Here is an 11,775-nt window from a genome sequence, read left to right as displayed (position 1 = left end):
CCCAGAGAAAAAGAAAAAAAAAGAAGGGGGGGGCGGATGCATTCGACCCGTGCTCAGTGTTTTATATCGCTGGGCGCTATCTATGACCAGTTTGCCCCGAATGCACTACACTTCAACTTTTGCGACCTTGCCCGCGGACGACCTCCATGGCGGTTGAACTCCGTACACAAACCGTTCAGTCCGCAGAAAAAAAGATAAACAGAAAGAACGAACGAAAGAAAGAAGCCGCCGCCGGCTTCCCGTCCGCAGACAATCGGGTTCACTCATCCCGTAGGTCAGCCGGCCGTGGCCGGTAGAAATAAGATTATCTCGCTAATCGAAGCTGCCCGCGCGCGCGTTCGCGATAACAGTGGTTCGGCCTAATGCCCGCACTGCAATTTTCCGTTTCAATGTCTCGTCGCGGAAGTAATCAACGCTCCGAGGGCGGCAGTTTCAGATGACGGATAAGGATGGCGCTCACTGCAGCGGGTGCTCGGCAAGGATCGAGCAGACGAAAAAAAGGGGAAAAAAGCGACAGAGCAGACGACGGGCGGGACCGCCCCAAAGTTATCGTCTGCAAAGCTCCGAAACCACTGGGCACCCGCGGGCTCCTTCAAGATGGAAGGTATGGGATGCAGGCCGCCAAGGGCGGAAGGAGAAGATCGGTTGTTCGGTTCTCGGCGTATACAGCGAGACTTTCGGCGGTGGTATACGCGACCGAGCTGCACTCTCTCCACAAATGGGAGCACCGTTGTATAAGCATGATCGCTCGTGGCTGGGCTAGTTGGTTCGTATTGCGCTGATAAAGATGAACGAGCGCGAAAGCAGCACGTGAACCGAGTTAGAAACAAGTAAACGATACTGACGCTCACTTCCTGCCATTTTATTTCGTAATCCAGCAATCATTTTATCATTTAGAGTAGGTTACATTCTAGAGTAGCATACATGCAAATGTGCTCACCAATCTTCTTCGCTCGACAAGCGTCAAACGTCGTCTTCATCCTCGTGACATTGTTGCGTCGACGCCACGCAGGTTGCTTCCACTTGAATCGGCCTCTGCATGCCGGCATATCTAGTAAATGGTTGGCGAGTGAAAATCTCGCGCTATGGGATGACGTCACAACAACCCTCGCATATGTAGCACGCTACCATCTGCTTTGACGAAACGACGCTTGAAAACCCAATTAAAGCGACAAACATAACACTATGGAAGCACAATCATAGCGACCACCATAAGAGACTACAAAGTACAATCGAAATGACGATTATCGCCACAATTGATTCATCGCATGTAATTTAACAAACGAACGTAAACTACAACAGGTACGAGCCCCTCCCCCCCTCCCCCCTATCTAAAAGAAAAGAATGCTTTTGTGGAGCTCCTCTCAATTGCAGTGCTGTTTTACCCGTTAGGTGGGTATAGGTGGACACCTTACAGATTAGTAGCCGAGCCGATGGATGGATGGATGGATGAAAAACTTTATTATCGAGCCGATGCCACCGTAGAATATCTCAGAGGTTTGTCATGACAGTGACCCCAATTGTTGTCGAGCTACTCTTGCGAAATCGTGACGTCTGTTCGTAATGTACAGCTAATCTCCCTAACATTTATTCCTCATTAAAAAAAAAAAACAAGCGACGAAAGATACACTTGCTATACCTCAAACAACATTCTGGGAGGAGGCAGGGAGCCGTACACAAGCTTTTTCGTGGTTTGGGTGGTTACAAGAGTACAAACGAGCGTTAAAGATCATCCTCATTTAGGCCGACCTTCAATCAGTCATACCTACGAGGTTGTAAAAAAGAAATGTAGAAAAAACAACATCAAGAGTCGTCGGTACATAGTTTACAAGATTCAAAACACTGGTGGAATTAGCTGGAGACCCTGCGAGGGCATTTTGAGCGTGAAACAAGGCATACGAGACGCGTTGCCGCAGTGTTTGTTCCCCACATGCTCACAGAAAACAGAAAAATCAAAACAAGGAACATGTTTGATTTTGTGCGATGAGTAAAAAAAAAAGAAAGATCGCATCGAAAGTGACTCGGATCTTCTTTTTGAATATCATTACGGGTCACGACAGCTTTTCTATGGATATTACCTCAAAATCAAGCAAGTTTAGAGCCACGTATAGACTCCTTCTTCACCAAGAACGAAAAGTATTCCACGAGTGCGCTCGCGTAAAAACGATGATAATCGCTTTTCTTCTCTCTCTCTCTCTCTCTCTCTCTCTCTCCTCCGGCGTTTTTGCAGCTGTGCAGCGGGAATTTGTTTCGCCCGGACAGACTATCTATCAGCAGTGTTATCAGGAGGTATCAAGGCTGTTAAGAATGAATCTACGAGAAGAGAGAACCAAATTATGAAACATTGTGCGTGGGCGATTGGTTTCTCCTCACAACACTGCCGCAGTTCAACTTGCTTTACTAATGACGTGGTACTTATAGCCTCACAGGAATGGGCCGGCATTGCCCACGTAATCTATTCATCAGACCGAGGTTCCTGTGATTTTTCTTCTTTATTTGTAAAGGAGAAAATTCCACAAAGGAAGGATAGGTTTATCACCTTGCACGAGGTGAAGGCAACTTCGTAGGGGCTACTCGACAGCATTGAGATTGAGGATCTCCACAGTTGTTTCGAACAGTGGGAGAAAATGTCGGACAGGGTTATCGACTTTGTTAGAGATTATTTTGAAAGTAACCAAGTGCTTTTTTTTCTTAATTAAATTTTTCTGTTCACTTTAAAAGCGTTTTCTTCTTCGGAGGCGGGGGGGCGGGCGGGTCACAAAGATTTATTTCGTGAACAAGGTGGTACGACGTGGTGTTTTCATAAACACACGAGGAAAACGATATACAACGTTACAAAAGAACAAACTGTCACGTGCCACAGAACTCTATACCAAGCAGCAAGCAAGTCGGACTGAGTAATGACTCAAGTGACTGTGATTAACTTATATAACTGATCTCTGTGTAAATGTGCCTCACATGCCTATTTTTTCCTTGTAATACGATGCAGTAATTACACCTTGAAGCGTAAATGTTTCATTTTAGTGCTGATGAGTTTCCATTTCGGTAAAACAATGTGCATCATGTGTTTCGTGCGATATCGTGACGATCGCGCTTCTTTTTTTTTTTTGGGGGGGGGGGGGGGGGTGAGTGGATCGATCAACTGAATGTCATTTGTTTCAAATGTTTGCAATAAAATCTTATTCGTTGATTGAAGCGCGGTGCTATGACTGTCTGCCGAAAGATCTTCAGTTAAACGAGCTTCAAGTAACCCCAGGAAACCACTTGCCAAAGTAGGGTTGTTTAAATTGAATCGTGAACACGGGATCTTCTTATGCGAAGGTGGGGGATATCTTACAGGATAGCGAATATAAATTGTTCATCCGAGCCATGTTATATTAATTGTTATTTTACTGTATTTGGTGTTCTTGTCATTTTCTGCTGAACTGCGATCCCTTAACGGCAATCATTGCTCGGTGGTTTTGGTATTTTTGTGTTTGCAACAAAACGGGCTCGCGTGAGTGAACTTTAGATACACATGATTATCTTGTCTGTGGCTTGTTAGCGCGAGATAAATTCATGATAAGCAGCCGGACTGCTTAATTAAACGCAGACGATATGGGAGCAGCCAGTCCAGAAACGTAGAAATATTTTTCACGCTCGCTTATAAGGCAGATGAGGCTCTATGCGTATACTAATTATAACAATTTTCTTTACTTTTCTTACTCTCGGAGGTAGTTTTTTTTTTTCGTCTTTGAACTTGTTCAATTAGTGTTTCGCCACCTTGCAGACTATTCTTTGTTCACATTTTCTTCCTCGTCCGGGTTACCCCTCTAGCCAAAATTAACTGGCACAGCCCACTGCCCACACTCCGCAGCCAACAAATCTTGTGGAGCTTATGGCAACATTACTACGTTGAGCGCAGCCCCATCACGTATGTGCAAGAGGTACACAAAGTTTGAACTTAGGCAGTTGCCTATCGCCCTCTGGTGCGCGCAGTCGCTGTAATTGGGGGTATAGTAAATCACCTACAGAGCACCATAATCGCCTCAAACGTCGCTGATTTAGTTGCAATTAGCGCATGCAAATAAGGTACAGAGAACTGCGCCGATGTCGGTCTGGATGCATAATTGTAGATGGCGCGAAAACACACAGGACAAAAAAAAAAGTCTTGTTCTTTGTCTTGTGTGCTGTGTGCCACGTTCAATTATGCGAGCGCACACAAGCCTACGAATGGGACGGGAACGGTCCTGAATCCAAAGGTCCGGGATTCAAACCCGGGACCAAGGCCTTTCCGGGGTGTCGGTCGCTCTACCAGCTGAGCTATAACCAGGAGGGCAGCGGATCGCAGCTGCGAGGGCGAAAAAAAAAAGAATCGACAGCTCGAAGCGAAGGGACGCTAAAAGTATGGCAAATCAAACCTATGAATCGTGTCATAACGCACCGAGACGCCATTGCACTTTCATAGATGATCACGAGACTTTCAGCAACACTTTTTTTTTGTTCATTCTTTGTCTTTCCTTGATTGGGTCTCGGCATTCGCGTTGCTTCCGCCGCTGGTGCGCGGCTTCAGTTCAGCGAGGAGGCGCAAGAAAACGAAAAACAAAATGAATTACACGCACACAAACGAAGAAAGAACGAAGGAAAACTGGTTTAGGGGGCGTCCACCGCCTCCTCTTCCTCCTCCTCCTCCTCCCAGCGCGTGCACGTGAAGGCGAGGCAGAGGTGCTCCGTTCGCCCCGCGAACCGGACCGCCGCAGAGGACCCCACCGAGACCGACAGGGCCGACGCGTTGTCCATTGAAAGCGAGCGCCTGAACGGCACGGGAATCGTCGACGCCGCAGCCGCGTCTGACCTCGGCCGCTGCCGGCTGGGCTTTCTTTCTTTCTTTCTTTCTTTCATTCTTTCTTTCTTTCTTATCGCTTCCACCTTTGCTTGTTCCGCGTCTTCCGCCCTCTGCGTAACGTGGCATCACCGTCGGAGGAGGAAGAGGAATAGGAAGAAGAAGAGCAGTGTTCACCTGTTGAGCGTAGGAGGTGTGGGGAAGGGGGTTCAGTGCCGAGATTGCGGGACGGCGAGATATACGGCGTGTAGATATCAGAATAATGCAGCGGCTTTCTTATACGGAATAATGGTCTATCCGGTTGTAGAGGCCTTGCGGTGCGGAGACAATCGAATTCCAGTTGATACAGTTTCGTAACGTTAACAGGCACGTTGAAAAACGTAACTTGCGAGTGTGCTTCTTTAATATAATGCGCAAAGGGTGTTACGGAGAAGTTGCTGCTTAAGAGAAAATATTAAATGTATGGAGTGTAAGCAACGCTAGATGGTGAGACTTAATGTGTGGCGTTAGAAAGAGTTTCCACATCAGGGTCTCATTGAAGTCTCAGGTGAAGTTTCACACGAAGTCTCACCTTCCCTCTGCCGTGAAGAGGTGTTGTTGCCGACTGTCGAATAATACGGCTGTTCGTATAGAGGGATGGACCACGTTATAGTCTTTATTTTTTAACCCTCCTCTTCAATTGTACACCCGAGAGCAAAAGTATATGGATCGCAGGGTCGCTGAAAGGAAAATGAATGAATAATGAATAAAGCCTTTAGTTCTTCCTTATTATAAAGCCTTTAACTTTTATTTCTTCCTTATTAACAGGCCTAAATGAAATCGGCGAGTTCACTGGAAAGTTCGCAATGCCAAGTTTGGATTGCCGTCCTCAATTTTAAGTTGCACAGCTTTGAAGTGCAACTCCTGGTACGTGTACTTAGGCACACGGATGTTACGCGTAACCACACACTTTGAATAAACTTCACTTCACATTCATAGACACATGCACCGCAGTTGCTTAGTGGCTGTGGTGTTGGGCTGCTATGCACAATGTCGCGGGATTGAATCCCGGCCACGGCGGTCGCATTTAGATGGGGGCGAAATGCGAGAACACCCGTGTACTTGGATTTAGATGCACGTTAAAGAGCCCTAGGTGGTCAAAATTTCCGGATCCCCCATTACGGCGTGCCTCATAATCAGATCGCTGTTTTGGCTCGTAAAACCCCATATTTTTTTTTTACTTTCTTTAGAAACGAAGAGAGTAATGCGACTGCGCAGCTAAAGGGACGTAGAAGGCATCTAGTTATGCCCGCTAAAATATGTTTAGCGGGTTTAGCTGGCAAGAAGGCCAATAAGCAAACCCCAGCGTGGTGTCACTACACATCCCATGCGACTGAAAGCAACTGCAACAAAGAGGCACGTGTAGAAACAGGCAGGGGCTCCGGAAGTGTATTTTAAGTAAAAAAAGCTTAAGCTCGCAGCCGACTCCGATTTCACTTGTTCAAATGCAGATGTAAAACGCACAGAGGCTTTTATAAGACAGTCACTGTGCCAATTAAAATGAAGTTTGCTGCATTTAGGAGGCAATGTTAACTTCTCGCGACCCTAGGAAGGAGTATTTTAATTACGGTCCTCGATTATTTTTCATGGAGTTTGCATAGAGTTTTTCATGGAGTTTTCATGGAATTTTTCATGGAGTTTGCATAAATTGGTAAGTTTTAAAGAAACTAAACCGCGAAGTTTCCAACTCCGTAGCTCTGCACCACAAACAGATATCGCAGTTCTGTCAAACTGCATCCATTAGAGCACCTAAAGCGAACAAATCTTATAGTACATCAATTTACAGCTTCCGAGAAGGTGTTACAATGTTTATGAAGGTTTTGCAAAAGCCCTCCTGACGAATTGGTTGTACATTTCCAAGCGCTCTGTATTAAATCATTTCTGATCGGTTTAGATGTACTATTAGGTGCAGTTTACGTAATTGTGACGTAATTCTTCATTGATGAGTTGCAGATGTGAACTCGATACTTCAGTCGTTTGAAATATTTCAATAACTAAGAATATCTTGAAAAAAAGTTGACCGGCCTGAACAAAGATTTTACTGTCTACAGTCACTGGAACTTGACTTTTCGTTTTAACTGCACCAATCGCCGACAGTATCTCCGCAGTGGTTGCTGAGAAGAGCTATTTATTCGTCTCCATGTATTCCATCCAAGATAGAAGCTCCCGAGCTAGCGGTGTGTCTAGTGTATCCGCGAGAGGAAGACTGGGGAAGGCGGGAGCCAGAGCTCGCACTGCTCTAGCATACTTTCTTATTTCCCATTCTGAAACTGATGCTTAATTTAATTCGCTTTAGTTTATTGTATTAGAGGGAAATATAGGGGCATTGCCCTCCCCCCTCCCCTTCGCCCCCCCCCACCCCTAGACAACGACATTCAGACAAATACAGCCACGTGGAGACAGGTGATTAGACACAGGGTGACAGACACCTACGGAACACGGGTAGAGAGTTACACACACAGACACGAAACCGCGACTCCCGTACAGTGTTACAGGAGGACGGACAGAATGATAAAAGAGAAAGAAACAACAACAACAGCAACAACAACAACAACAGGACGAAAGCTATACAGCCAGGCACACGAAAGATAGACGGGGCGCAGATCCAGGTAGGCAGACAGTTACAGACGCGTGGCCATCGGCTGCAAGTCAGCGCAGGCACGACGCCGCGCCCTCCTGGGCGTCCCGCCGGGCATTGCTGGGCATCCAGCCGCCACCGCCGCAACCCGTCGTAACCCAGCACACGCGCGGCGATCACGGAACCTGTCGCACGGTCAGCCTCGCGCAACACGTGTTCGCTCGAACCGATGGTACGTATAAAGCGGGAACTCTAACGGGCTTTCACTTCCGCCTGCCGATGCGACGTGAAGACGCGAGTACGGAGAGGGTGGCGGGGGGGGGGGAGAAGGGGGATGCTCGCACGTGGCTTTGCTGTAAGCGACAGGGAAAACAAGAAGAAAACGACGGGGGAACCGCCAGGGAAGGATTGTAGAGGGCAGCGAGGACCAAAGTTGACGTCATCAAAAAATAAAGAACGATAATCGATAAATAAAGCGAGAGGCACGCGTACATACACGTGCGCGCCGCGCACTCCCCGCCAAAGCTGGCCAGATTGGTTTTTGCCCGAAGGGGTCACCCTCCCGAGGCGGGCCTGCCTCCTCCTTTTTCTATGTCATCTCCGTTTCGACTCTTGCTCGTGTACGTTCCTTCTCCCCGTACGTGTTATTGCGTGCGCGCTCGCGGTTCCTGCTTATAGCGCCACACAGCGGAGAGGCAGGGCAACACTAACCTCCCCCCCTGTTCCCCCCCCCCCACCTCTCCCGCCCCGCGAGACGACCGTTACAAATCGCACGACCGAATCGCATCCGAACTAGTTTCCCGCTCGGCGAAGTACCGGGGAGGGCAGAGCACGTCGGGGTGGAGACCGCAGCAAATTAAAGAATCTATTACGCCGCACTCGCGCCGGAAATAGCGGTGCAGTGCAGTGCGCGGCCTCTGCATACCATGAGCCTGAAAAAACAAAAACAAGAAAAACAAAAAAAACAACAAAGATGGTACAAGGGTCAGACAAGACAGACTGGCGAGCTTTCTCGAAGCAGATAACAGAACAGAACCGAATCGAGTTGGAGAACAGACCGGGTTCCCGAAACATTGCCGAGTACCTTTCGTACCGACAGGACCGGTGCGATGTGAATAACAGGCAAGGCACCGGCATCTCATATTAGAGATGTTTCGAGGGGATATGCTAAGTTCGCTTTTGCATATTCGGTTAGGGTTCTTACGAAAGGCGTAAAACTAAGCGATGATCAGAATAAATGATCACCGAAGACACTTCTAAAGAGCAAGCTGTGACGTTTACGGCTAATATGTTATTTGATGACGGAAGCGCTGGCGTGTTATAAATGACAGGGGAGAATGGCGAGGTGACTGGACCATGCCCGCAAGCTAATGAAGCAGTACAGATGACTGCGGGAAGTGGTGGGAGCGTTAGGTGTGTAAATAACAACGTGGGATGCCTCGATCAGACGTCGCGCGATATAATTTAGGAATTCCAAATCAGATGAAAAGGCGCGCCTTGCATTAGGCAGGCATCGTTTCACTTTGTGATCAAGGCTTCGCTCTGTCGAACACCGTGTGCCCTCTCTCCCGAATAGTTTGCGAATCATTGTTAAGCTTCCGTACGGATTCTTTTTCCTTTATTCCTTTACTGTTGATTTTTAGGCCGGCGATCACAGTTTTGCGTATTCTGTGTTTATTTCAATAAAAAGAAAACCCAGTTGCGGGTTTCGCAATTCTCAGTTCATCTCAGCCACCGAATATTACCCAATATTACGCGCACCAACCACAACGTGATCCCATGGCCATCTCAGGCCCGTACTGTCTCCAATACTTGTTTGCTAATCTTGGTACGGTGGTATCACACATCGCAGCTGCAGAGCGACACAAAGGCGAAGCTGGCATTCTTGTCTGTGAAGGAGCGCGGAGAATTCCAGTGTGTCGGCGGTTCTGGTGCATCTAAGCTCTTGCTCGTGAATGCGATTAACATTCTTGGGTAACTTGATGCCCTTTCCGGTATCTATCTGTACGTGACCGTGCCTGTCTGTCTCTGACCATCTTCTTTGACCCAATCACCCAAGTTGTCGACAAGCTTGGGCCACTAGCTGTGCGCGCGCGTTCGTGGTGGCTTCGTTGTCGTTCTGTAGTCGTCATTTCAGCTTCGTCATCCGACTTTCGTCGTGCTATCCTCGTCACTGCATCGTCATCCCGCAGATGACGTCACGCTGTCGTCACACCATCGTCACGGTTTCAGAAACGTCTCGCCATTGTTGTTGCCGCGCGGTCGTCGTCGTCGTCGTATCGACCTTCGTCGTTCTTTCTCCGTCGTTCCATCGTTATCACGATGTCGTGATTCAATCGTGATTGTGGCGCCATTGTTTTCATGACGTCATCGTCACCCGGCACTGCGTCGTCGTCGTGCATCCGTTTTCATAATGTCGTCGCAATGCCGCAACGGCGAGCGAGCGTCGCATCAAAGTGCGCCGATCTCAGAGGCAGTGTATGTCGCACATAGCCGAAGCAACGAACCGATCAGGAAGGAAGGAAGGAAGGAAAAAGTGGAGAAGGAAAGGTAGGGAGGTTAACCAGTTTGGCTTAACCGGTTTGCTACCCTACACATGGGAGAGGGATGGGGGAGATTAAAGATGGGGAAGGGGGAGAGGGAGAGAGAGCACATAGCACAGCACACACACATCGTCCGTTGGAGTCCATCAATCTGGCATGGTACGCGACACCCGAACCGATCAGAATTACCACTACAGATTGGGACAATCTATGGTCGTCATATTAAGGCTACGGTGTTGCGCTGCTAAGCACGAGGTCACGGGATCGAATCACGGCCGCGGCGGCCGCATTTTCGATGGGGGTGCATTGGGGGCAGGTTAAACATCCCCTGGTATTCAAAATCAATCCTGAGTCCCCCACGAACAGGTGTGCCTCATAGTCGAATCGCGGTTTTGACAAGTAAAACCCAAGAACTAAATCCAATTCACTATACATTGTAAATAAATCTGTCTTCGGCAACGCAGCGTATGGTTACATTGCTTGAATGCCACTTGCATTGACGTCGACAGTCATCGTGCGATTCGTTGTCGGAATGTCTGTACTTCTCTTAAGCTTTTCCATAGCCTTTCCATCTTAAGCACTGCAGGGTAGCCAACCCGGCTCAGTCCTGGTTAACCTCCATGCGTTCAATTTATCCTTTTCATTATTGAAAAAAAGAGAGAAAAAGAACGCAGAGTGACAGAGTGAGTGAGTGAGTGATTTGTTTAGATGAAATTGGAAGCGTTGATGAATTCGAAGCGTCGTCGGCTTCTACGTAAACAGCAAAGTGCCTAATGATAAAAATGGATAACTTAAATTATTATAAGAAAACGTTCGGACAATAAAGCACATTTTGTAAACGTGCGTGAACTCTCAGCGTAAAAGTAAAGAAAAAAAAAGCAGCAATGGCGAGGCTCGTTCTGCAGTTCCTGCAACTAAATACTGGTGAATCCATCATGTGAGCTGAATAATAACACAAAGATACACGCACAAGGACACATTCATTGAAAAAAAAAAAGGCACAATATAACTTTCATTATAACTGAAAGTGATGTATATACATTATCACTTTCAGTGACAGTGTCGTAGCTTTTTATAGAACATCATTGAATACAGATGTAATATCGCTTTTTGTGATACTATATCTTTGCTGTACTGTGGCCTGTCTATTACCGCTCACGGAAATTGTATCTATGCATGTATCACGTAAATGGACTTGAACATGGCCACCATGGTAGCCTAATTGGTAAAGCTCCGCACGCGCAAAGTGAGAGATCGGCTTCCACCGGGGGCAAGTTCTTTTTTCGTCTCCATTCAATCTCTGTTTCACCCATTACTTCCATACTTCAATTAAACGTTGCAAAACAAATTTACCCTTACGCTTTCCCTGGATTCACTGTCTATTTTCTCGATACGGTTGGAACCAACGAAAAGTGAGCCTCTCGGTTCCCCTTTTTGATTGCCACTTTTAGTAATCCAGTTTTTAAATTTAATTGCACGTTCAATATGCTCATCCCGGTCCGGTGCAGTGACAGCTGTGGGTGATCATAACCGGCTCTTCAATTTCCGTGGATCTTTATTACGTCCACATTTTTATTAAACGTAGCAATTAATTTACCCCTACGGGTTTCCCGACATCATTGTCTGTTTCCTGGATTGGGTTGTAAACAAAGAAAAAAATCGATTCCCTCGGGTCCCTTTATCTCAATATTCACGTAATTCAGGCTTTCCGACTGAATTGGACGTTGTTTTTGCAGCGCGTGATCATGTGAAGCGATAGCTGTGCGGTAATCGTAATCGTAGTATCTGATTGT

The sequence above is a fragment of the Dermacentor albipictus genome, chromosome 6, assembly GCF_038994185.2.
Source record: "Dermacentor albipictus isolate Rhodes 1998 colony chromosome 6, USDA_Dalb.pri_finalv2, whole genome shotgun sequence".
Lineage (NCBI taxonomy): Eukaryota > Metazoa > Arthropoda > Arachnida > Ixodida > Ixodidae > Dermacentor > Dermacentor albipictus.
Note: the sequence above shows the minus strand (reverse complement) of the source record.